The 26,570-nt window shown below is 43.0% G+C and overlaps 1 protein-coding gene and 1 non-coding gene across 10 annotated transcripts in view; one reads left to right on the forward strand and one right to left on the reverse strand.

Moving 5' to 3' along the window:
* Positions 1-26,570, reverse strand: part of LOC123579119 (nuclear receptor coactivator 5-like) — an 88,648-nt gene that overhangs the window by 51,362 nt on the left and 10,716 nt on the right. Inside the window, exons 1-2 of one of the 9 annotated variants that reach the window (XM_045442681.1) lie at positions 5,715-5,762; positions 3,010-3,137 (exon numbers count right to left, since the gene is read on the reverse strand). The exons of 5 other annotated variants lie outside the window; for them this stretch is intronic. The gene's annotated coding sequence lies outside the window, so the exon portion shown is untranslated. Of the gene's footprint in view, positions 1-3,002; positions 3,466-5,714; positions 5,763-26,570 lie in introns of those variants that run through there. 3 more of the 9 variants (XM_045442684.1, XM_045442685.1, XM_045442682.1) reach the window with 3 other exon arrangements.
* Positions 485-591, forward strand: LOC123579511. The gene has a single exon (XR_006702812.1). It is a non-coding gene; the product is annotated as a U6 spliceosomal RNA (small nuclear RNA).

Here is a 26,570-nt window from a genome sequence, read left to right on the forward strand (position 1 = left end):
ATAGAGCATGTGACTCTTGATCTCAGGGTTGTGAGTTCAAGCCTCACACTGGATGTGGAGTCTACCTAAAAAAAAAAAAAAGAAAAAAAAAATGATAAGCTGGATTTTATAAAAATTGTAAAATTTGTGAAAAGACACCATTAAAAACATATTTACAAATCTCATATCTGATAAGAGTGTCTGGGTGGCTCAGTTGGTTAATCCTCTGACTTTGGCTCAGGTCATGATCTCAACGTTTATGAGCTCAAGCCCCGCGTTGGGCTATCTGCTGTCAGCACAGAGCCCGCCTTAGATCCTCTGTCTCCCTTTCTCTCTTCCCCTCCCCTGTTCTCTCTCTCTCTCTCTCTCAAAAAGAAAAAACATTTAAAAAAATGTTTTAAAGAAACTCTTGCATCTAATAAAGAGCTTACATTTAGTACATACAAGGAGCTCTTACAATTCAATAATAAAAAGAAAAATAACCCAATTTTAAAATGGGCAAAGGGTGCTCGCTTTGGCAGCACATATACTAAAATTGGAACAATACAGAGAAGATGAGCATGGCCTCTGTGCAAGGATGACACGCAAATTCGTGAAGCGTTCCTTATTTTTATGAGCACTGGGTGTTGTATGGAAACCAATTTGACAATAAATTTCATATATTAAAAAAAAAAGAAAGAAACTAACTACATAAATAAATAAAATGGGCAAAGGATTTGAGTAGACATTTCTTCAAAGAAGATGTACGCACGGCACAAACCACATGAAAAAGTGCTCAACATCAGCAGTCATAAGTAAAGTGCAAATCAAAACCACAATGATATCATACCCATAAGGGCCTCTATCAAAAAAACAAAACAAAACAGGTGTGCCTGGGTGGCTCAGTCGGTTAGGCATCTGACTTCAGCTCAGGTCATGATCTCACGGTTTTTGAGTTCGAGCCCCGCCATCAGGCTCTGTGCTGACAGCTCGGAGCCTGGAGCCTGCTTCAGATTCTGTGTCTCCATCTCTCTCTGCCCCTCACTCACTTGTGCTCTATCAAAAATAAATAAAATGTAAAAATTAAAATAAATAATAATAATAAATGTTGGTGAAGGTGTGGAGAAATTGGAACCCTTGTGTACTGTTGGTGGGCATGTAAAATGGTGCTGCCCCTATACAAAACAAAATGGCAGTTCCTCAAAAAATTAAAAATAGAATTACCAAGTCATTCAGTAATTCCACTTCTGGGTATACCCCAAAATGAATTGAAAGCAAGGTCTCAAGAGACATTTGTATACCCATGTTCATGGCAGCACAGTTCACACACAAGAGCTAAACCCAAGGGTCCATCATGGAAGAACGAATAAACAAAATGTGGCATGTCCATACAGTGGAATATTAACCAGCCTTAAAAAGGATGGAGATTCTGACGTGCTACAACAGGGATGAATCTTGAGGACATTATGCTAGATGAAATAAGCCAGACACAAAAGAGCAAATACTATAGGATTCCACTTACGTGGGGTGTCTAGAATAGTCAAATATATAGAAAAGGAAAGGAGAACGGTGCTTGCCGGAGGTTAGGAAGAGGGAGAATAGACAGTTGTTGTTTAATGGGCAAGGAGTATTGGTTTAGCAAGATAAAAAAGTTCTGGAGACTGGTTGCACAAGAAGGTGAATATACATAATACCACTGAACTGTACACTCAAAAATGGTTAAGATGGCAAATTTGTCATGTATATTTTACCGCAATTTTTTAAAATTCAAGTATAGTTGACATACAATGTTTCACTAGTTTCAGGTGCACCACATAGTGAATAGTGAGTGACTCAACAAGTCTATGTATTATGCTGTGCTCACCACAAGTGCAGCTACCCTCTGTCAGCAGACAACACTATTATGGCACCACTGACCGTCGGCTATATTCTGTTTGTTTTTTTAAACCACAGTGAGATAGCACTTCCCATTTAGTAGGATGGGTATAATCAAAAGGACAAGTATGGGTGAGGATGTGAAAAAACTGGAACCCTCATATATTGCTGGTAGGAATATAAAATGGTACGACCACTTTGGAAAGCAGTTTGGCAGGTTCTTAAAAAAGGTAAACATAAACAGCAATTCAACTCATCCACCCAAGAAAAGTGAAACCTATGTCCACACAAAGACTTGTGTGCGAATGTTCATAGAAGCATTATTCACAATAGCCAAAAGATGAAAACAATTCAAATGTCCATCCCTGGTGAACAGGAAAAAGTAAAAAAAGTCGTACATCCATACCATCAAATACTATTCAGTGATAAAAAGGAATTAAGTACTGATATACACCACAAAATGGATGAATCTCAAAAACAGTATGCTAGGGGCGCCTGGGTGGTTCAGTCGGTTGAGCGTCCGACTTCGGCTCAGGTCATGACCTCGCAGCTCGCATTCTGTGTCTGTCTCCCTCAAAAATAAATAAACATTAAAAAATGTTTGTTGATTCTTGAGGGAGAGAGAGACAGAGTGCGAGTGGGGGAGGGGCAGAGAGAGAGAGAGGGAGACACGGAATCCGAAGCAGGCTCCAGGCTCTGGGCTGTCAGCACAGAGCCCCACGCGGGGCTCAGACTCAGGAGCTGCGAGATCATGACCCGAGCCGAAGTCGGACGCTCAACCGACTGAGCCACCCAGGCGCCCCTAATAGACATTAAAAAAAAACCAGTACACTAAAATGAAAGCCAGTCACAAAAGGCTAACATCTTAATGGTGGAGGAGGTCATTGAGAGGACATGACCACCAGCTGACCTGTGAGCAGATCCCAGCAACCGGAGGCTCCTTACTCCCTCCCCTATCCTTGGACCATGCCTCCCGCTTGCCTTTCACACTCCCAGAGACTGCCCTAAGGGCAGAGCCTTGAGATAAAGATGTGGTACTAAGACCATCTGGACGGTACACATTACTGAACGCAGGTAAAATCTCGGTATAAACGTTTAAGATTTGGTGGGTGGGTGTGGAGATTTACTTGTGCTGTAGCCGCCCAAGACAAGGCATGTGTTATACCTACCACCTACCAATCTGCAGTGGCTTCCCTCTTTCTTCAGAAACGCTGCTCTCTGTCCTCTGCCGGTTTCAGATTACACCCAGAAGCTCCCAACGAGCTGCCAAACCAACAACTATTGATTCCATTTATATGAAATATCTAGATAATATAAATGCATAGAAACAGAAAGATCACTGGTTGCCTGGGGCACAACGGGAAGCATCTTTCCGGTGTCACAGAAATGCTCTAAAATGGACTATGGTAATGGTATCTGTCAGGATGTCCCTGGAACCACAGTGGAGGGGACGGCCATCTTGCCAGCGCAACCCAAGGGAAAGCCCCAAGCGGCGCGCCAGAACGAATCGAAGGTCAACCAATCACCGAGCGACAGCACGGCCTGGCGCGAAAAAGGCCCACCCGGACCTAAACCCGGAACTGCTGCAGCTTAAAAAACCCACCCCACCCCACCCCACCCAGGCGCGACTTCCCTGACTCCCCTCTCTCTCTGTCCCCGAGCCACAGAACCTCGCCCGAGACCTTAGTTCCCACTAAAGCCTTTGCTAAAATTTTTTAGCCTCGGACTCATCTTTACCCTGCCCGATGCCTGACCTTAACAGTATCATGTAATTCTACAAAAAATCATTAAATTTAAAATGAGTCAATTATGTGGTATGTCAATTATATATACCTCAAGGAGCTGTTTTTAAAAAGTAAAGTCAGGCGGTTAAGCGGCCGACTTCGGCCCAGGTCATGATCTCGCGGTCCCTGAGTTCGAGCCCCGCGTCAGGCTCTGTGCTGACAGCTCAGAGTCCGGAACCTGTTTCAGATTCTGTGTCTCCCTCTCTCTGACCCTCCCCCGTTCATGCTCTGTCTCTCTCTGTCTCAAAAATAAGTAAACGTTAAAAAAAAAATTAAAAAAAAAAGTAAAGTCAGGGGACACCTGGCTGGCTCAGTTGGGAGAGCACACAACTCTTGATCTTGGGGTTGTAAGTTCAAGCCCCATGTTAGGTCGTAGAGATTTTATTAACTTAAAAATAAATTCTTTAAAAATAATAAAATAAAATAAAATAAAAAGTGAAGTCATTCTTCTGGGTTGGACAGTGAGGCCCAATTTGGCCAGATAGGTGCTCTGCCATATAATTTCCATAACCCGAGTGAAATCTACACCTCCTAGATTTTACTCAAAATAGGATGAAAACATGCATATGAAAACCACAGGATAGGATGGTAATGATATCTTTTGCAACTTTTTACAAGTATAATAAAAAAAAATACTCTAGTTGTCAATTTACAAATGTGTAAGGAGGACATAAATTCTTCCACCACAAGCTTGGGAGCAGGGTCACCCCACAAGTCCACGTGTCATGGGAACTGGCAAAATAACACCTCACCCTAGAAGCTAGTGGTCACCCACCCAAATGGAGGAGCTGGGGATTCCAGCGCATTCTCAACACTTAAATAAGCACAGAATTAGAAAGCCAACACTGAATTGCAGTAGCCTCCTGTCTGCTCTCGCTCTTCCACTATGGCAGAGCCACGACACGAGGCATTTACATTGCGAAACAGGAGGTAGCCACGTGGCCCTCACTTCACTGCTCCTGGGACTGGGACAAAGCTGGAATACAAAGATGACCAAAAACAAAACAAAACAAAACCCATAAATTTCAGTTTGCAGCTTTCAAGATTCAATTCCTTCAAGAGTAATGTTTTTTAAAGTGTATATATTTAAGTAATCTCTACACCCAATGGGGGTCTCAACCTCAGGACCCCCAAGATCAAGAGTCACATGTTCCTCCCAATGAGCCAGGCAAGCCCCCTTCTTTCAAGAGTAATATTGACCTTAACTGATATTGGCCAGACGCTGAACTCCCCAAATAAGACCCAACCTAGCCATACTTGTTCAAATGCCTCTTTCAGACTGAGGGCACAACCATCTGGATCACCCCTGTACGCCCAGCCTGGCCAGTCCCCCTTCAGGCTCCTCTACACAGGGTGAGCAGATAAGAGCACTGTCCTGCCCTCCTGGGAATAATTTATTAATCAAACATTAAGCAGTCAAGTAGGTTATCACTGAAGCAAAACTACAATTGCGAGGTAACAGGCTGAGAAGCGGAGGCACTTTGGAAATGTCGCAACAGGAAAATATATCTGCTCTAAACCTTCACATTGACTCATTTACGGTAGGTTCTGTTATTACCCCATTTGGGGGATGAGAAAATGGGGGCACAGAGAGGTAAGGTAACTTGCCCAGGGCCACACAGCTCATCAGTGGTCCACCCAGATTCACACGCAGGTCTAACTCTAGAAGCCTGGTGCAATCACCAAATCGGCTGCAAGGGTAAACAGCGGAGGAGAAGCATGAACTGGAGCCAGCCACAGCAGATGAGCAAGTTTTCCCAAGAAGGTAAAGGGAGGCTAGGGGAAGGTTGATCCAGAGAGCTCCGACCTGCTCGTGATGAGGACACGCCAAGGTGGGAAGGCAAGAGGATGGGCAGGGAGGCTATAAAGGAGGCAGGAGAGGTTGCTGTAGCTTCCCGGTTGATTGTAAGTCAATGCGTCCAGCCCACCCGCCCACTTCTCAAGTGGGGAAACTGAGGCCCCCAAGGAGGGGGAACACAGGTTCCCAGGCACCAGTCCGCCTCAGCCTCCCGGAACTCCCCATCCAGGAGATAGTAAGGGGCACAGGGACTGCAGTGAGGTGGCGCGAGGCCTCCCGGCCCTTGGCGGGACACTTACCGAGGCGTACTTCCACAGCTCCCTCAGGACACCTCCCGCGTTCCTTGCCTCCAGCCTCTCCACTCCCACCTGGCCCTGCGCGCCCGCAGCTCCGCCCCCAGTGCCCCCCCCCCCCCCGCCCCAGCCCGCCCTGGGCAGCACAGGCGGCCCACAGCGCCCCCTCTAGGCAGGGAGGCGCGGGCCCACGCCCTGCCTCGTAGACTGTTCTTTTCCCCTTACTATTTCTCTTCCCTGTCGCTTGTTGCTGTTCGCTCCCTCCCCCGCCTTCCCTTTGCCTTTCATGTTTTCAATCACAAGTCGCTCTTTCATTCATTCTTGGTTTGTTTGTTTTTTTTAAGTCTATTTATTTATTTTGAGAGAAAGAGGACGGGGGATAGGGGTAGAGAGAGAAAGAGAGACTTTCCAGCACGCTCCTCACAGTCAGTGCAGAGCCCAACACGGGGCTCCAACCCACGAACCATGAGATCATGACATGAGCCAAAGTCAAGAGTCAGGTGTTGGGCCACGCTGGCACCCCTATTCATTCTTACACTTAACAATTATGTGTGTGCCAGAAACTGCTCAAAACATTGGGGATAGGGGCACCTGGGTGGCTCGGTCTGAGCACCTGACTCTTGATCTCAGTTTACGTCCCGATCCCAGGGTGGTGGGATAGGACTTTGTAATGGGCTCCAGGAGCCTGCTTAAGAGTTTCTCTCCCTTTTCCTCCCACTCCACCTCAAAATAATAATAATAATAATAATAATAATAATAATAATAATAATAAAGTAATGCCGGGGATAAGGCAGAGAAGATAGAATTCCTGTGCTCATTAGCTTACATTTTAGTAGATGATAATAAATGAATGGCTTTCCAACTTTGTCACCCCCACCCACAGGTGCAACATGTTTTACATCACTTTCCAGTATACCTACACACACACACACACGCACACACACCACCCATAAAACTAACACTGAGGTTTCACAAAGCCATACTTACCTTGTAGATTGGCAGCTCCTAAAAAGACAACCAGAAAGAGCGCCAGAGTGGTTCAGTAGGTTAAATGTCCTTTGGCTCACTCAGGTCATGATCTCACAGTTCATGAATTCAAGCCTCAATCTCTTCCTCTCTCTCTCCCTCTCTCTCTCTCTGCCCCTCACCCCAAATAAATACATAAACTTAAAAAAAAAAGACAATCAGAAAACTTGTGACCAAACAAAACTAACTTTGTTAGATTTGCTGCAGTAATGGAGAATGCTACCATGACAATCTTAATAGTATGTCAGAATGGGGAGACATGGAAAGGAAATGTATAGGGCTGGGGTCTGGGCTTGAGTAGTTCAAGAAGGTCTTTCAAGACAAGAATTGATTGGGAGTCTGTGAGACCTAACAGGCAAGAAAGATGTTACAAAGCAGGTGGAAAGATTAAATTTTAGAAGGACATTTGTATTTCCTTTAGTTTATTGGCTATCAATGATCGTGTTTAAAAGGCTATAGAATTTCATTTTTAGTAATATAGCTTTAATGAAAAACACCCTCTTAATTTTAAAGAAATGTTAAATGTCATTTCCTTGATATTTATGGACTAAATAAATTATAAATTTGAATTATTTTATTTTTTAAAGTTTACTTATTTTGAGAGAGAGAGAGAGAGCAACCATGTGAGCATGCAAAAACAGAAGAGGGGCAGACAGAGAGGGAAAGAGAATCCCAAGCAGGCTCTGCACTGTTAGCACAGAGCCCGACACAGGGCTTGAACTCATGAACCTTGAGATCATGACCTGAACTGAAGTCAGATGCTTAACCGACTGAGCCACCCAGGTGCCCTGAATTGTTTTAAAAAACAGGAATTGTTTGGGATTGGGCATATGTCTTGATGTAAATTTTAGCATTAGTGAGCATAGCACAGAAAGGGTCTTAAAGCAAGTTTTAATAAGTATACTGCTGTTTGATAAGTAACTTGATTTCCCAAATGGACAATCTTGATGGGATTCCTTCCCAATATGAGAGCCCATCCTGCAAACTGTCCAGATAATTAGGTTTGAATGAAGTCCCTAAACCAAACGTTTATTTGTTTATAGCTTTAGCTTACTGAGCACAGCATCATTTTTGCTGTGTTCTACAGGTCAAAGCAACAGGAAAGAGCACCCAGACTCAAGGAAAGGGGAACAGACCCCACCTCTTAAGGATTGTCAAAGAATGTGACCATCTTAAATCCTACACATTTAAGGGCGTCTAGCTGGCTCAGTGGGTAGAGCATGTGACTCTTGATCTTGGGGCTGTGAGTTCGAGCCCCATGTTGGGTATAGGGATTACTTAAAAAATAAAATATATTTTTAAAAACTCCTCCACATTTGGATTACTTGGAAAATAAGGAATTACTTTTTTGGAAAGAAAGAAGAGGGACATAGGAGAGGCAGGCCACATGGATTGGCTGACCATTGCCAAGTAAACTTTCCTTCTGGCATGGAAACCTAAAAATAACTTCTCTTGCATTCTCTGGTGCCAACCTTGGGTCTCAAGATTGGGTCCAGTATCACCAAACACATTTTCCTTTTCTGCAAACCACATCATAACATGAATTAGGCTGGGATTCCTTAGGTCTATGACTATATTGACTTCCAAAAAGTCATTTTCCCCCATGTTTTTGTCTCTGAAAAGGTGTTTTGGTTACCTGTTTTGGCTAGGGAATGGGGAATATTGGAAAGTGACCAGCATGCAAAGCAAAATGGACACATGCATAGTGATCAGTTTTTTCTAAAGATTGGGTATTGAGTGAGCCATTTGTAACCACCTATAATATCATAACCAGAAAAAAAAAATAAGCCTTAAAAAAAAGGTTAACATAAAAGCAATTCTTTCTGTCTTTACAAAATCAGCAGAGAATGAAGAGCAGCCTGACTTGAATAAGCCAAAGAAGATTTGAAGAGCAAAACTGGAAAGCAAAGTGAGATTTTGATTTGGAATTTTGCATGGGAAGTATTCTTCAGTTCATCTACTTGGTCTGAAAGCCTCAGAGTAGCTATTTTTCATCTCATACTGTTTGCTTCTAGGGGAATCTGAGAATCCTTAGATGGTAGTCCAATTGTCAAAGGGTAATGAAAGCGTAACAAAACGTGGTAGATAAAGTGGAATATTATTCAGCCTTCAAAGGAAAGGAAATTCTGACGCATGCTACAACATGGATAAACCTTGAGAACAAGATGCTAAGTGAAATCAGTCATTCACCAAAGGGCAAATACTATTTGATTCCACTGACTATTTGATTCCACTGACATGAGGTACTTAGCGTCAAAATCATGGAGACAGAACATAGAATGGTGGTCACCAGGGACTGGGGAGAGGGGGATTAGTGTTTAATGGGTACAGTTTTAGTTTTGCAAGATGAAAAGTGTTCTGAAGATAGACGGTGCTGATGGTTACAACAGTGTGGATGTACTTAATGCACCAGAATTGTACACTTAAAAATAGTTAAAATAGGGGCGCCTGGGTGGCGCAGTCGGTTAAGTGTCCGACTTCAGCCAGGTCACGATCTCGTGGTCCGTGAGTTCGAGCCCCGCGTCGGGCTCTGGGCTGATGGCTCAGAGCCTGGAGCCTGTTTCCGATTCTGTGTCTCCCTCTCTCTCTGCCCCTCCCCCGTTCATGCTCTGTCTCTCTCTGTCCCAAAAATAAATAAACGTTGAAAAAAAAATAGTTAAAATAAAAAGTTAAAATTGTATATTTTGTTATGCTTATTTTACTATAATAAAAAACACATTTAAAAAGGCAATAAAGGGGGCACCGAGGTAGCTCTGTTAGTTAAGCGTCTGACTTCGGCTCAGGTCATGATCTCATGGTTAGTGAATTCGTGTCCCGCATCTGGCTCTATGTTGACAGCACAGAGCCTGCTTCAGATCCTATGTAATCCCCTCCCCTGCACTCTCTCTCTCTCTCTCTCTCTCCCTCAAAAATAAATAAACATTTTTTAGAGGGAATAAAGGGGCACCTGGGTGACTCAGTCAGTCAAGTGTCTGACTCTTGATCTCAGCTCAGGTCATGTCTCAGTTTGTGAGTTTGATCCCCACATTGGGCTCTGCACTGACAGCACAGAACCTGCTTGGGATTCTCTCTCTCCCTCTCTCTCTGCCCCTTCCCCATTTGCACTCTCTCTCCCTTTCTTCCTCCCTCTGTCTCAAACATAAATAAAAAATTTTTAAAAGGCAATAAAACCCTTAAAATGAATTCACCTTCCTTGCTTTTGTGTCAGGGTAAGAATCTAATCTATGTTTATAGGAAATAGTCTCCAGAACAACCTTTTCAAACATCTGCAGCTAGACCCCTTTGGGCATCCTGTGCAGTTTGGGATCTTTTAGGTCATCTTCAGGGTTGTGAAAATTAACAAAGGGAAATCTCACTAAAATAAAGCCAGGAGGCCAGAAGGGGGAGCTCTCATGCCATACCGCAAGAGGTCAATCACAGGAAGAACCGTCAATTCACAGGAAGAATCATCAATTACAGGCCCCAGCAAGGAAAGAAGGGATTTCTACAAGAAATCCACCATCTCAGCAACTCAGCCAATGAGAAAGCATCATTACCCTGAAATCTTGCTTTTCTCAATGGACTTTTCTTCAAAACAACCCTTGCCAGCTTCCTCCTTATTCTCCATAAAAATATCATTTCTCAGGGTGCCTGGGTGGCTCAGTCGGTAAGTGTCCAGCTTCAGCTCAGGTCATGATCTCATGGCTTGTGGGTGCTGACCGCTCGGAGCCTGGAGCCTGCTTCGGATTCTGTGTCTCCCTCTCTCTCTGCCCCTCCCCTGCTCATACTCTGTCTCTCTCTCTCTCTCTTTCAAAAATAAACATTAAAAATTTTTAAAAATAAAATAACATTTCTCTCCTTTGTTTGTTGGACTATCTTATGGTTTTTGCCATAGCTTGCCTGTCCAGAATTGCAATTTTCTGCTATTCCCGAGTAAACCCACCTTTCCTGGTAAAATTGTTTTAAGGATGTTACTTGATGTCTTAAGTGGGATCCAGAGAGAATGTGCGTGTGCCTGCCTACACACACACACACACACACACACACACACACACACACCCAACAATTCAAGGTTGGTGAGACTCACAGAGCCCACTGAGCTCACTGCTTTCTTGCTGACCCTAGGGTTTGAGGGTAAATCTCTCCTGAATTTCTAACTCTGCTCCCTATGCATTTTGAGCTCCTGGCCTTTATTTGGGATCTGTTTGAAGTCTTTGTCCTTTTCCGAGAGTACTCATTTGGCCATTAGTCTGACTCCTTTTTGGAACTATACTGTTCCTATCAGAACTATGCTAGCCTTTGCCCTGATTCCTTTTGGAATTGAACTATTCCAATTGGAACCGTTTAGGAATTTTTCTTTTCACTCTAGGGAGTAAATCTCTAAGGGAAACCTGACTGGCTCAGTCAGTAGAGCATGTGACTCTTGATCTGAGGGTTGTGAGTTTGAGCCCCAAGTTGGATGTAGAGATTACTTAAAAATAAAATCTTTAGGTGTGCCTGGGTGGGTCACATCTGGGTTGGACATCTGACTCTCGGCTTAGCCTCAGGTCGTGATCTCGCCGTTCATGGGTTGGAGCCCCACATTGGGCTCTGTGTTGACAGTGTGGAGCTTGCTTGGGATTCTCTCTCTCTGAGCCTCCTTTGCTGGCTCTGGCGCGTTCTCTCTCTCTTTCTCTCTCAAAATAAATAAATAAACTTAAAAAAATAAAATAAAATAAAATAAAAATCTTTGAGAGGTGCCCGAGGTGGCTCAGTGGGTTAAGCATCTGTCTCTTGATTTTGGCTCAGGTCATGATCTCACAGTTCATGGGATTGAGCCCCGTTTTGGGCTCTGTGCCGACAATGTGGAGCCTGCTTGGGATTCTCCCTCTTCCTCTCTCTCTGCCCCTCCCATGCTCTTTCTCTCTCTCAAGAATAAATTAATAAAATTTTTAATGTAAAAAAAAAAAATAAAATAGGGGCACCTGGGTGGCTCAGTCGGTTAAGCGGCCGACTTCGGCCCAGGTCATGATCTCGCAGTCCGTGAGTTTGAGCCCCGTGTCGGGCTCTGTGCTGACGGCTCAGAGCCTGGAGCCTGTTTCGGATTCTGTGTCTCCCTCTTTCTGACCCTCCCCCGTTCATGATTTGTCTCTTTCTGTCTCAAAAATAAATAAACGTTAAAAAAAAATTAAAAAAAAAATAATAATAAAATAAAATAAAACCTTTAAAAAAAAAAAGGAAGAAACCTCTAAGAAATGGGATTCCAGTCATCAAAATGCTTTGAGGCACCCCCACCCCCTGGGACTACAGCCAGTTTTATATTTAAAAACTGTGGTCCCTTGGGGTACCTGGCTGGCTCAGTTGGGAGAGTATGCAATTCTTGATCTCAGGGTCATGAGTTCAAGCTGCACATTGGGTGTGGAGGTTACCTTAAAATAAGTAAACTTTAGGGGCACCGGGGTGGTTCAGTCAGTTGTGTCTGACTCTTGATTTCAGCTCAGGTCATGACCTCAAGCTTTCATTAGTTTGAGTCTTGCATCAATACTCTGCATTACCAGCACAGAGCCTGCTTGGGATACTCTCTCTGCCCCTCACTTGCTCACGGTGTCTCTGTCTCTTTAGAATAAATAATGAATAGGGGTGTCTGGGTGGCGCAGTCAGGTAAGCTTCTGACTCTTGATCTTGGCTCAGGTCATGATCTCATGGTTTGTGAGTTCAAGCCCTGCGTGTGGTTCTGTGCTGTTGGTGCAGAGCCTGCTTGGGATTCTGTCTCTTCTCTCTCTGCCCCTCCCCTGCTAGTGCTTTCTCTCTTCCTCTCTCTCTCTCTCTCAAGATAAATAAATAAACTTAAAAAAATAAATAATAAAAATAAATAAAACTTTAAAAGCATAAATAAATAATAAACTTTTAAAAAGTAAATAAGCAACATATAAGTAAACTTAAAATAAACATAAACTTAAAATAAACATAAATAAATAAATAAATAGAAACTGGTCCCTTCTCATACACATTTCTAACTAAATCGACTGACTTAACCGAAAGGAATTTCAAACACCAATGGCCATTATAGGGAAATTTCAATCTCTCCAAACTTATGCTTGTCAAAACTGAATTGGACAGCCATGGCTTTAAAGTTGTCAAAGCTGAATGGGAAGCCTATTTGGATTTTGAAGCTTCCAAATGTTATCTTGAATCTAAAATTGTCCCTCTGTAAAATACAATTTCTAGACTAACTGAGGCAAACAAACCATTAGAAAAAGACAAAAAGGCTTCTGAGGGACAAAACAAACCCCACATTTCTTATGTTCCCTGGACTAAAGCTGGATTGTGAGCCACAGAGTTTCCTAAAGTGAATGAGGACCCCCGTAGGTTCGCTGAAGAATTTAACATATTTACTCAGACTTACCAACCTGGTTTCTCAGATTTATATCACTTAGCCCACATGCCTGTTGGTGAGAGCCAGGCCAAACATTGGATGAAACTTGCCCATGGGAACATGCTAACAGGATTTAGAAAAACAAACCCTTAAGTTTTGGCAAAATACTAAAAACACATGCTGAAAACCTCCACTGAGCAGTTGTAGTAGCTTTTTCTAAGCCTGTTGATAGGAACAAAATTCAGGCTTGCATGCACAAACATCTGATGAACCTGTTTATGACTATTACACTTGACTTCAGATTGTTTTCAAAGAAAATTCTGGTCTTCATTTAGTTGTTGAATCCACTTGGGTACACTTTTTCTCCATATTTATGAATGGGCTGAACTAAGAAATTTCCCTTATAGTAAAAGGACAAGCATGAAATGGGAAACTGTATCTATTCCAGATTGAGTTAATAATTTGGCAAACCACCTCACCTGCATGCTAGAAGAGTCACCTAAAAGACCACTAAAATTCTTAGTTTTCAACTCTGGCAAATGGAGGCCCGTAAACAAAACCAAAAACCTCCTGGTCTCTGCTGTTGCTGCAAAGAGACAGAACATTGGGAAGAAGATTGTTACCAATTTAAGGAACCTGTAGCTCTCTAGCCAGCCTTCCCAATGGCCTCCTAATTTCCAGTGATGGGGATCTTCCCAATCCTCCCTCTTGTTCAACATAGAGAACAAACTCTCAGATTAGGAATGAATCTCTCTCTGTCCTTACTGACACCAGAGCTACAGTCAGGCTTAACCCCACTGCTATAAAGCAGGCCCTGCCTCAGAGTACTAAAATTGAGTTCAAATGGAGGGTGGGGGGGGGGGGGTGTCTCTAGTAAACCTCAACAGGTTCCTGTTTCTGAGCCTGTTCCTTTTCCTTTAGGTGCCTTAAGATACGCACCCTATTATGGGGCGTCTGGGTGGCTTAGTCAGTTATGCATCCGGCTCTTGGTTTAGACCCAGGTCATGATCTCATGCTTCATGAGAGCGAGCCCCGCATCCAGTTGTGCTCTGACATGCAGAACCCACTTGGGACTCTCCCTCTCCCTCTCTCTCTGTCCCTCTCCCACTTGAATGCTCTCTTTCTCTCTCTCAAAATAAAAAAACTTAAAAAAAAAAAAAGATACCCACCCTTTTCTTCTTAGTTCCCCTGCCCCTATTCATCGACTAGGCAGAGGTTTCTTTGAAAAATATCATGCTGGAATTTCTTTCTCCCAAAAGGGGGAAATAATTCTAGAATTTGACAATAGTAATCAAAATTGCCAACTAGGTGAATTAAAGAACGCTTCCACATCTTTTATGTGCTCCATCTCTGACAGAACTATGCTCAAGCAGAGGATGCTAATCGTTTGTCCTTATTGGATAAGTTACCATCCTGTTTATGGGCAAAATCTTCAAATAATATTGGCAGAATCCACAGATCTCCCATAGATCACTCAAAACCTCTCCCCAGAATTAGTCAATACTCTATAAATACAGAAGCCCTTCAAGGCATCAAGTCCATAATAGAGGATTACAAGAATCTGGCTCTCATTATCCCCTGCAGTCATCCCTGTAATACCCCTATTTTACCCATGAGAAAACCCAGTGACTGAGGATGAAAATTTTGTCCAGGATTTCTGAGTAATAAATAACATTGTTATCCCTTGGCACCTCATTGTTCCTAACCCCCATGTGCTACTGACATCCATTCCCACTGAAAGCAACTTTTTGCTGTAATTGATCAACACAGGGCATTTTTTAGTATTCCAGTTGATAAGTATAGTCAATACCCTTTCGCTTTCACCTGGGAAGAACAGCAATACATCTGCACAGTAATGTCTCAAGGTTTCAGAGTCCTTACTTTTCACAAATCTTCAAGGTGATTTGCATGACATGAAGTTTTCTGCAGGCTCCATTTTGTACAACGTACAGACTGCTTCTCTGCTCCTCTTTCAAACCTCTTTACAGAAAGACCACATCCACCTGTTAAGCTTTTGGCCTTAAAAAAGACATAAAGTCTCTAGGGGTGCCTGGGTGGCTCAGTCGGTTAAGCATATGACTTCAGCTCAGGTCATAGTCTCACGGTTCGTGTGTTCGAGCCCCGCATCGGGCTCTGTGCTGACAGCTCAGAGCCTGGAGCCTGCTTCAGATTCTGTCTCCCTCTCTCTCTGCTCCTCCGCCCCTCTCACTCTGTCTGTCTCTCTCTCTCAAAAATAAATAATAAACATTAAGAATAAAATAAGGTATGAAAATGGTAAACATTGTGCTGGGTATCTATTGCACTGCCCTTTGAAGTCCTTGAGGCTACACCCTTACCTTTGGCTATTTCACTCAATAGACTGCTACACGCCTTTATTCAGGTTTGTACCACAGATGTTTATAGTGATAGTTGATATCCTTTCGGGGTAGCTCAAGATGTTTCCAGCCAAAATTCTGCTCTCGAGGAAACCAGTAGACAAACCTCTGTTGTGGTCAGCAAGGGAGGTTTTCCCAAATGATAATTTGAAAAAATTGACAGAAGACGCTCAACGATTGGCCCCAGAAAGCAAAAAATAATATTGGAAATCTAATAAATCTTGGTGCAACAAAAAAGAAAACTCTGGGAGCGCCTGGGTGGCTCAGTCGGTTAAGCATCTGACAGGTCACGATCTCATGGTCATGAGTTCACGCCTGGTGTCAGGCTCTGCCCTATAAGTGCGGAGCCTGGCTGGGATTCTTTTTCTCTGTCTTCTACTCAACCCCCTCTCTAAATAAAAAATAAACATATAAAAAAACAATTTAACAAATTTAAAAAATAGAGAGAACTCTGATTTGGCTAATCTAGCCCTTCCAGAAATTCTAAAATTCCTATTACTTACTGCTGTATGTGCGTTAAACCACTAGTTTATTGACAAAATGACAGCATCATGAGCCAATATTGGTGGAAAAAATACTAATAAGGCTGAAAAAAGCACCTACCTCTCTTCTCCTACCTGTCCAAAGCTCAATCCAAGGAAACCTGTTCAATCTGCACCCAGACACTTTGAACTGCCAATGGCCCATTCGAGGTTTGGAGAATCAATTTCCTCCCATCTCGTGGATATAAACATGTTTCAGTCATGGTTTGTATGTTTTCTCATTGGTCTAAAGCTTTCATCTGTAAATGGGCCACTGGTTCTTCTATGGCTAAAGTTCTGTTAAAAAAGACTATCCTTGGGGTCCCTGAGTAGTTCAGTTGGTTACATGACCAACTCTTTATTTCAGCTCAGGTGATGATCTCGCAGTTCTGTGAGTTCAAGCCCTGAGTCGGGCTCTATGCTGACAGTGTGGAGCCTGCTTGGGATTCCCTCTCCCTCTCTCTGCCCCTCCCCTGCATGTGCACTCTCTTTTTCTCAAAATACATACACTTAAGAAAAAAAGGCTATCCTTACCTGGAGAACCCTTGTTGCACTCCACAGTGATCAGGGAACCTTTACCCGTCAGGAGCTTCAACGAACCTGTGCTGTTCAGCCAGTTTTACAACACTTTCACAGTGCATGCCACCCTTAATCCTCAAGTTTACTTGAATGCACTAATGGCACCATTAAGATTCAATTGGTAACATAACATTTGTAGAAATCATCCAAATAGTTTGGCCAAAAGCATTGCTGTTGGTCCTTCTAAATCTCAGATCCACTTTTTTGGGAACTCACGGAGTCTCATCCTTTGAGACAGTCACAGGACGTCCAATGCATTTGGTCCCTGCCTCCTTTGACCCACAGTTGATAAAAGATATACTTCAATAGTGTAAAGGCCTAATAGCTTCTGTTAAAAATAACCATGTTGGGGCACCTGGCTGGCTCAGTCAGTACAGCATGTGACTTTTGATCTCAGGATCGTGAGTTCAAGCCCCATATTGGGGCAAGGAGCCTACTTAAAACACACACACACACACACACACACACGCACACACACACGCACACACACAACACAAAACCATGCTTTGGTAGAGCAGTCTTTTTACAATGTGCCCTCAGTAGATCTTAAAGCATCACACGGTGCAACCTGAAGATTTTATCTGTTAGAAAAGACACCTCCTGGGGGGCCTGAGTGGTTCAATCAGGTAAAAGCGTCTGACTTCAGCTCAGGTCATGATCTCAGGGTTTGTGCATTGGAGCCCTACATCAGGCTCTGTGCTGACAGCTCAGATTCAGATTCTGTTTCTTTCTCTCTACCCCTCCCCCACTCACTCTCTGTCTCTCAAAATATGAAAACGTTAAAAAAAATTTTTCTTTTAAACACACCCCCAAAAGACTCCTCAACCTCACTAGAAAGGCCCCACCAGGTTCTGCTAACCAATCTTGTGTCACCAAACTCCAGCAAATAGACTCTTGGAATTGCATGACACATTTAAAGAAAGCACCAAATCCTGACCGGACCTGCACACCAACTAGTGACCAGAAAGTAAAGATTTCCCAGAACTGTGGGCAGCTGGGTGGCTCTGTCCGTTAAGCGTCTGACTTCAGCTCAGGTCATGATTTCATCATTTGTGAGTTTGAGCCCTGCATCATGTTCCTCACCAGAACCTGCTTAGGATTCTCTCTCCCTCTCCCTCTCTCCCCAACTTGCATGCATGCATGCTGTCTCTCTTCCTCTCTCTCTCAAGATAAATAAATAAACTTAAAAAAAAAAAAAGATTGGGGCACCTGGGTGGCTCAGTCCATTAAGCTTCCAACTTCAGCTTGGGTCATGACCTCATGGTTCGTGAGTTCAAGCCCCGTGTCGCGCTCTGTGCTGACAGCTCAGAGCCTGGATCCGGCTTTGGATTCTGTGTCTCCCTCTCCCTCTGCCCCTCCCCTGCTCACACTCTGCCTCTCTCTCTCTCTCTCTCTCAAAAATAAAGTTAACATTAAAAAAAAAAAAGATTTCCCAGAATTAAAAACATTTGGGGATACCTGGGTGGCTCAGTTGGTTAGGCATTCAACTTCAGCTCAAGTCGTGATCTCACAGTTTGTGGGTTTGAGCCCCACGTCAGGCTCCGTGCTGACAGCTCAGAGCCTAGAGCCTGCTTCTGATTCTGTGTCTCCCTCTCTCTCTCTGCCCCTCCACCACTCACACTCTGCCTCTCTCTCTCTCTCTCTCAAAAATAAATAAACATCAAAACAATTTTTTAAAAATTTGATGATGGGGCACCTAGCTGGCTCAGTCAGTGGAGTGTGTGACTCTTGATCTTGGGGTTCTCGGTTCAAGCCCCACGTTGGGTATACAAGTTATTTGAAACAATAAAATCTTAAAAAAAAAAAAAGACATCTGACGAGAGGACATCTAATAAGCCAGTTTTCCCAAAATTCCAGACCAGGCCAGTTAGAGGTTCAGGATTCAGGGGCACCTGAGTGGCTCAGTCGGTTAAGCATCCAACTTCTGCTCGGGTCATGATCTCACGGTTTGTGAGTTCAAGCCCCTCGTCAGGCTCTGGGCTGACAGCTCAGAGCCTGGAGCCCACTTCAGATTCTGTGTCTCCCTCTGTGCCCCTCTGTTGCTTGCACTCTGTCTCTGTCTCTATCATTGTCTCACAAATAAATAAACATTAAAAAAATTAAAAAAAAAAAAAAAAAAAGAAGGTTCAGGATTCAAAGAAGCCTATCTTTTCCATCTGGGCTATTACCTAATTCAGGGTTCTTATGCAAATTCCTGATTTCTGTATTTATAACTTTACAGACTGTGTAATTGATAACACATCTGTTTCCAAACAGTTATTTTGAGATAAAAATACTGTTAAAAGGTCTTTGAAGTTTTGATGTTTTGCACAAAGTTCATCAGCTATTGCTCATGTTTATACCTGCACTGTATCTTCCCAAAGACACTCACTTGATTCTTTCCTGTGCGTTTACAGTACCCACTCTTCTGCTTTCATGGCTGCTTTATACAGGGACTTCCAGGAGACATAGATGATTCCGGGTTTGCCTCCATAGGGAGAACTTCTCTCCTCTAAGTCAGAACAAGTGCCAATAGATATTTTCAATTGGCTACTTTCAAACCCTGGGTCCTGGCTTAGAACCATCATACAGTTTGGAATTGTCACTTTTAATTCTGTACTTACTGCTGTTAAACCTTTGTAAAAACAATATACCCAGGTCGCCTGGGTGACTCAGTCACTTGAGTGTCCAGGTTTGGCTCAGGTCACAATCTCACAGTTTGTGGGTTCAAGAGCCGCATTAGGCTTTGCGCGGACAGTGAGGATCCTGCTTCAGATTCTGTCTCCCTCTCTCTCTCTGCCCCTCTACCACTCATTCATTCCCTCTCTCTCTCTCTGTCTCTCAAAAGCAAACAAACGTTTTTTTAGGGGCGCCTGGGTGGCTCAGTCAGTGTCCGACTTCGGCTCAGGTCATGATCTCAGGGTTAGGGAGTTTGAGCCCCGTGTCAGTCTCTGTACTAACAGCTCATGGCCTGGAGCCTGCTTCGAATTCTGTGTTTCTGTCTCTCTCTGCCCCTTCCCTACCTGCAGTCTGTCTGTCTGTCTCTCTCTCTCTCTCTCTCTCTCTCAAAAATTAATTAACATTTAAAAATTTTTTAATTTTGTTTAAAAACACTGCACCCAAGAAGACTATCTCCAATGCTAATGATCTTGATAAATATGGATAGTAGATAGCAAGTGCCTGAGAGTTCCTCTTCCTACCCCTCCTTATTGCACTAATGTGACCTCAGTAGGTTTCTAATCTGTACTATTTCCCTCCAGCATGGGACATGACACCCAAGAAACGTCCCTCCTGGGGACAAAAAGCCTGTAGATTAAGAAAACCTGACTCTTGATCGTTCATGTTTTCCCAGAAAGATCTTGATCAAAAGGAGGAAATGTAAAAATTAATAAAGGGATCCATCACTAAAATAAAGTCAGGAGGCCAGAAGGGGGACCTATACCACTCAGAGTCGATTGTAGGAAAGAATGGTCAATTATAACCCCCAACAGAAAAAAGATGTACATTACATCTCCTACAGGAAATCCACCACCCCAGCAACTCAGCCAATGAAAAACCATCATTACCCTGAAATCTTGGTTTTCTCCAATTTTGGTTTTTACTCAAAACAACCCCTCCAAACTTCCTCCTTCTTCTCCATGAAATAACTTTCCTTTGTTTACTAGCCTAGTTTATGGTTTTTGCTGTGTTTCGTTTGTCCTAAATTGCAATTCTCTGCTATTCCCAGATAAATCCATTTTTTGCTGGTAAAATAACTGACCGTTTTATTTTTTAAGACAAGGGGCTTTCCTGATGTAACTTTTCTATCCAAGTTTTGCAGCCAAGCACCTAACCAACATATGAACCAACTGATAAAGATCTAGTCGGTGGAGCATGTGACTCTACACTTTGGGGTTGTAAGTTCAAGCCCCACATTGGATGTAGAGATCACTTAAAAATAAAATCTTAAAGGGGCGCCTGATAAATGTCCGACTTCAGCTCAGGTCATGATCTCACCTGGGTTCATGGGTTTGAGCCCCGCATCGGGCTCTGTGCTGACAGCTGGGAGCCTGAAGCCTGCCTCGGATTCTGTGTCTCCCTCACTCTCTGCCCTCCCCCACTCGCACTCTGTCTCTCTCTCCCTCTCTCTCTCTCTCTCTCAAAAATAAATAAACATTAAAAATTTCTTTTGACAATAAAATAAAATCTTTAAAAAATACTGATCTAGATCTAGAAGCCCTGGACTATATGTTCCTAGAACTATTTCAAATTCATCTGTAAGGATTTTTTTCTTTTTATAATTTTAACCTTTTATTCCTCAAGCACTCTGAATACAAGGGAATCTATACGCTTTTCATGTGAGTTTTTTAATTATCTTTAATTACAGTAAAATTATAGTAATTATAAGTAAAATATCTTTAATTATAGTAAAATATGTATTATTATACATATACATAATGTAAAATGTACCACATTTTTTAAGTGTAGAATTCTGGCCAATAAGTCCATTCACACTGTTGTACAACTTTCACCACCGCCCAGAACACTTTTCTTCTTATAAAGCTGAAAGCTTATACCCATTAAACACTAAGTTCTGATTTCCTCCCCCATCCCTGCATGCTCTGGAAACCACCATTGTACTTTCTGTCTGTATGAATTTGATACTGAGTATTTCATATAAGTGGAATCATATAGTATTATCTTTTTGTGACTGGCTAATTTCACTTAGCATAATATCTTCAAGATTCATCTATATTGTAGCATGTCAGAATTTTCTTTCTTAAGGCTGAATAATATTCAACTGTGTTACAGACTGAATATTTGTGCTGCCTTTGCCCTGGCCGCTTCATATGTGAAGCCCTAACCCCCACTGTAGCTGTATTTGGAGATGTGGCATTTAAGAAGGTAATTGAGTTAAATGAGATCATAAGGGTGAGGCCCTGGTCCTACAGGAAGAGATATCAGAGAGCCCACCCTGTCTCTCTCCTAGCCCCCACCCACCCATCTTCCCTCCACTGCCTGGGGTGTGCACACACACACACACACACACCAAGGAAAGGCCACATGAAAACATAGCGATAAGGCAAACTGTCTACAAACCAGGAAGAAAGTTCTCACCATGAATGAAATTGTCTGGAGCATGAGAGCAGAATAATCAGACCTATATCCATTCTCTTTACTACGAACTTTCTTTTACAGACTCCCAATAAAAAGTGATGAGAGGAGGGGCACCTGGGTGGCTCAGTAGAGTGTCTGATTCTTGATTTCTGCTCAGCTCATGATCTCATGGTCTGTTGGATAGAGCTCTGTGCTTGGCTCTGTGCCATCAGCGCAGAGCCTGCTCGGGATTCTCTCCCCACCTCTTCTGCCTCTCCCCCATGCTAACTCACATGCACGTGTTCATGCTCTCTCTCTCTCAAAATAAATAAATAAACATTTTTAAAAAGTGATAAAGAGATAGCAATCACCCAGTAATGTTAGTAATAAGGAAGTTTTCCACCAAGTAGAAAAAGTTTCAAATCTGATCACATTACCAGATTCCTGAAATGGTCACCATGAGGAAATGGAATGGTTCAATGAGAAAACAAGAAGACAAGATAAGCTTAACATTTAAGAGTTCAACAAAAAGGAATCCGATCCATTGTGAGATGTAGTTGACCATCACATTGCAAACACCTCTGAGCAGGAGGTTCCAGAGGCCTTACAGGAGTACGTTGTTTCCTCGTTTAGAATCTAAAATGGCCAGTGAGGGCATCTCAGTTGGATTTGGGGAGACTCTCCAGAAATATTGAACGTCAGCTCCTGAAAAGATCGGCAGAAAATCTGTTGACCAAGCACTGCTAGAAGTATTTAATGCTAAATGTGAGATGATGCCATCTGATAGTCTTAGCTGTGTCCCAGTAGGGGGCAGACAAGAGAAAATACGTATGGGGCTTGGGGATATGGGCTCAAGTGGCTCAAGGCAAGACTTTCAAAGGAGAAACTGATTGGAAGTAGACAAAATTCAAGGCATAAAAATTTAGGAATGGTAACTGCACAGGTAAGGGATTTTAAAGGGGGTCGTGTTAAACACTGATGGACGAATGAGCTATTTGCCCATATGAACAAACTATCTGACCAGACAAATGGGTTTATAGGAATTTCTTGAAGCAAACAGTGGAGTTATTTATTGACCTATAGCCTTATCTTCCTGGTCAAGATTTCCCAGCAACAATAACTAAACCATGTGGCCTCAATTCTCAGTCCTGATATTCAAGCTGTACGGATGCAGGTGATTTCAGCTTTCCCTTTGAATATGGGTGATAGGTGCCAATATTTTCTATTCTATTTTTTTCATTTGTTTTTAAATTTTTACTTGAAAAATTTAATTTTTTTTTTAATTTTTTTTTTAATGTTTATTTATCTTTGACAGACAGACAGAGCATGAGCAGGGGAGGGGCAGAGAGAGAGGGAGACACAGAATCTGAAACAGGCTCCAGGCTCTGAGCTGTCAGCACAGAGCCCGACGCGGGGCTCGAACTCACACTCACAGACTGTGAGATCATGACCTGAGCCGAAGTCGGACGCTCAACCGACTGAGCCACCCAGGCGACCCTTTACTTGAAAAATTTAAATGCTTGTCCAAACCCGCTACATTTCATAGCCCACTGATGGGTCATAACCAGCAGTTTCAAAGCACCAATAAACTAGAAGGAGCATTTCATTCCATAAGCATTCTGGAGAAAAATGAAAGCATGTAGTGGGTTAATGGTGGCGCCCCAAAATGTATGCCTGTATGTATACCTGTGTAATGTATACCTGTGAATGTGACCATATCGGAAAAAGTATCTTTGCAGATGTAATTAAGGCTAAGAGCCTTGAGGTGAGATTATTCTAGATTATCCAGGTGGGCTCTAAATCCAATAACAAATATCCTTATAGGAGAAGGGAAGGAGAGAAGACACATAGAGAAGGTGATGTGGAGGCAGAGGCAGAGATTGGACTGATGTAGTTACAAGCCAAGGACTGCCAACAATCCCCGGAAGCAAGCGGAGGCATGGGAGACATTCTCCCTCAGAGCCTCCAGAAGGAACCAATCATGCCGATAGCTTGATTTCAGACTTTGAGCTCCAGAAGCATGAAAAAAATAAATAAATAAGTCGCTGTGCTTTGAAGTCACTCAAGCTTGTGATAATTTGTTATAGCAGCCGTAGGCAATGAATGTAGAGGAATGGGAAGGTAGAGATATTTTAGATGGACAGGAAGACTTTTCTGAGGAGGTAACACTTAAGTGAAGTTTAGGATGAAAAGTTACCAGCCTTTTGGAGAACTGGGGGAAAGGGATCCAGGCAAAGAGAACACCAAATGCAATGGCTCTGAGGCAGGACAGGCTTGATATGTGCCAGGAGCTAACAGAAGGCCCAGTGCATCTCAGGGTTGGAGATAACTCACTCCGTGAAGAAGAGAAGGATGTGAGGAAAAAGCATTAAACAGAAAAAAGTTGGCCTCATCTGAGGGGTCGGAGGTAGAGGTAAAGACAAGCAAAGGAGTAATTAAGAAAAAGTACTGTGGGGAAGAAGTAAATTCCAGGCTGCTAAGGAGCATGTGCAAAGGCCCCGAAGCAGAAAAAAAGCAGAAATGTGGAGGAACGCATGCTCAAAGTGATTTTCGCTGGACCAGACTCAAACATGCCCACACTCATAAACTATTGGAAGAGAGCCCACATCTCTGTTAGGTTGGCGGGTGACACGGGTGGCAAAGAATTGCACAGAAAGTAGAGGAACAAGCAGGACAAAGTTTATTCACTCTCCAAGGGAGGAGAGGTGCCAGACATCTAGAAATGTCGGTCCTGAGTTCCTGTCAGGCTGGGCCCTCTAGGGGTTTTTAAAGGTGTGAGAGGATTGCAGCTGGGCCCCTGGTGGGAGGTGTGAGGAGGGGGTCCCTCTTGGCAGGGCGGAGCAGGTTGTGGTCAGGCTAGAGAAGAATACGTTTTGTAGTTGGGGCCTACTTCCCAAGAATGTAGGGCACCGTGACCTAGAAAAACAGAGTTGGGGCCAAGTGCAGACACCTGTGAGTTTTGTTTGTAAGCATGGCTGGGGTGGGTGCGGGGGGGAGGAGGGGACTTTGAATAGATTCCTTTCACTCTCAGTCTGCAACTCCTTTTTTTCTTTTTTTTAATATTTTTAAATTTTATTTTTGAGAGCACAAGCGGGGGAAGGGCAGAGAGGGAGGGGAATAGAGGATCCGAAGCGGGCTCTGTACTGACAGCAGCCAGCCTGATGCAGGGCTCGAATTCACGAACCTCGAGATCGTGACCTGAGCTGAAAACACAGGCTCAACCAGCTGAGCCACCCAGGCATCCCTCAGTCTCTAACTTCTTGTGAGCATCATGTGGCATTATCTACCTATCAACATTTAAATGCTTTATGTATAAAGATATATGTAAGATACATGTTCATGAAAGTGATAGTTAATTTTTTGTGTCAACTTGGCTAGACCACAGTGCCCAAAGATTTGATCAAAGATAACAAGATTAGCATTTAAATTGGTGGGCTTTGAGTAAAGCAGGTTGCTCTCCATAATGTGAGTGGCCTCTACCATATACAGTTGAAAGTCAGAATAAAACAAAAACACTGGCTCCCCTAAGCAGGAGGGAGTTATGCTAGCAGATGACCTTCAGACTTACTGCAACATCAGCTTTTCCCTGGGTCTCCAGCCTGCTGGCCTGCCCTGCAGATTTGGGACTTGCCAGCCTCCATAATCACGTGAGCCAATTCTTTAAAATTAATCTCTCTATATGCAAATTCTATTGGTTCTGTTTCTCTGGAGAACTCTGACTAATGCGATGAGCGTTCAATTCATTTGAGCCTTGTTTATAACAGTGAACTATTAAAATAGACTAAATGTCTACCAAAAGGGAGCTGGTTAACTATCTGAACTGAAATGGAAAGATTTCCACGTCATAGTTTTAAATGAAGAAAGCATTTCACACAACAACTAGTAAAGTATGATTCTATTCATGATTGTAAAAAAGAAACATAAGGGGCACCTGGGTGGCTCAGTCGGTTAAGTGTCTGACTTGATTTTGGTTCAGGTCGTGATCTCAAGGTTTATGAGTTTGAGCCCCATGTGGGGCTCCACACTGACAGTGCAGAGCCTGCTTGGGATTCTCTCTCTCCCTCCCTCTCTGCCTCTGCCTCTCTCTCTCTCTCTCTCTCTCTCTCTCATTCTCTCTCAAAATAAATATAAATAAATAAACTTTTAGAAAGAAAGAAAGAAAGATAAATCTGTATGTGTGTAAATGTATGGGGTATATATGCAAAAATGTATAACAGAAAAGATCTATAAAGGTATTTACCAAACTCACAATAAATAGTAGTTACCCTGGAGATGGGGAGTAGGTTTGAAGAGAGGGTGATGAAAGGTAAATTAAAGGTATATTCCTTGGGGCGCCTGGGTGGCGCAGTCGGTTAAGCGTCCGACTTCAGCCAGGTCACGATCTTGGCGGTCTGTGAGTTCGAGCCCCGCGTCAGGCTCTGGGCTGATGGCTCAGAGCCTGGAGCCTGTTTCCGATTCTGTGTCTCCCTCTCTCTCTGCCCCTCCCCCGTTCATGCTCTGTCTCTCTCTGTCCCAAAATAAAATAAAATAATAAAAAAAAAAAAGGTATATTCCTTATATTTCTGTATCATTTGAATCTTTGACAACTGTAATGTATTCCACATTACATTAATGATGTAATTTTTAAAACCTATAACTATCAAGACCTATATTCTCCTACCTTCTTGTTAAGTAAACTCTATGCCCAATATGGGACTTGAATTCAAGACCCCAAGATCAAAACTCTCAACTGAGCCAGTGAGGCACCCCCTCTACTACCTTTTTAAAATCCAGCCCTTTTTAACCCCTTATTTCCTTATTTGGCTTTTTTCTTCTTTCCTAGTTACAGGATGGAAGTCCCTCCCTCCCTTTCCTCTTCTTTTCTTTGGTCCTTTGACAAACATTTATTGAGCATGTAGTATGTGCTAAGCAATGCACCAGGTACTATGGTCAGCCAAACAGCCAATGTCTCTCAGGGAACTTGCAGGCTGTT

The sequence above is a fragment of the Leopardus geoffroyi genome, chromosome E2 (assembly GCF_018350155.1).
Source record: "Leopardus geoffroyi isolate Oge1 chromosome E2, O.geoffroyi_Oge1_pat1.0, whole genome shotgun sequence".
Lineage (NCBI taxonomy): Eukaryota > Metazoa > Chordata > Mammalia > Carnivora > Felidae > Leopardus > Leopardus geoffroyi.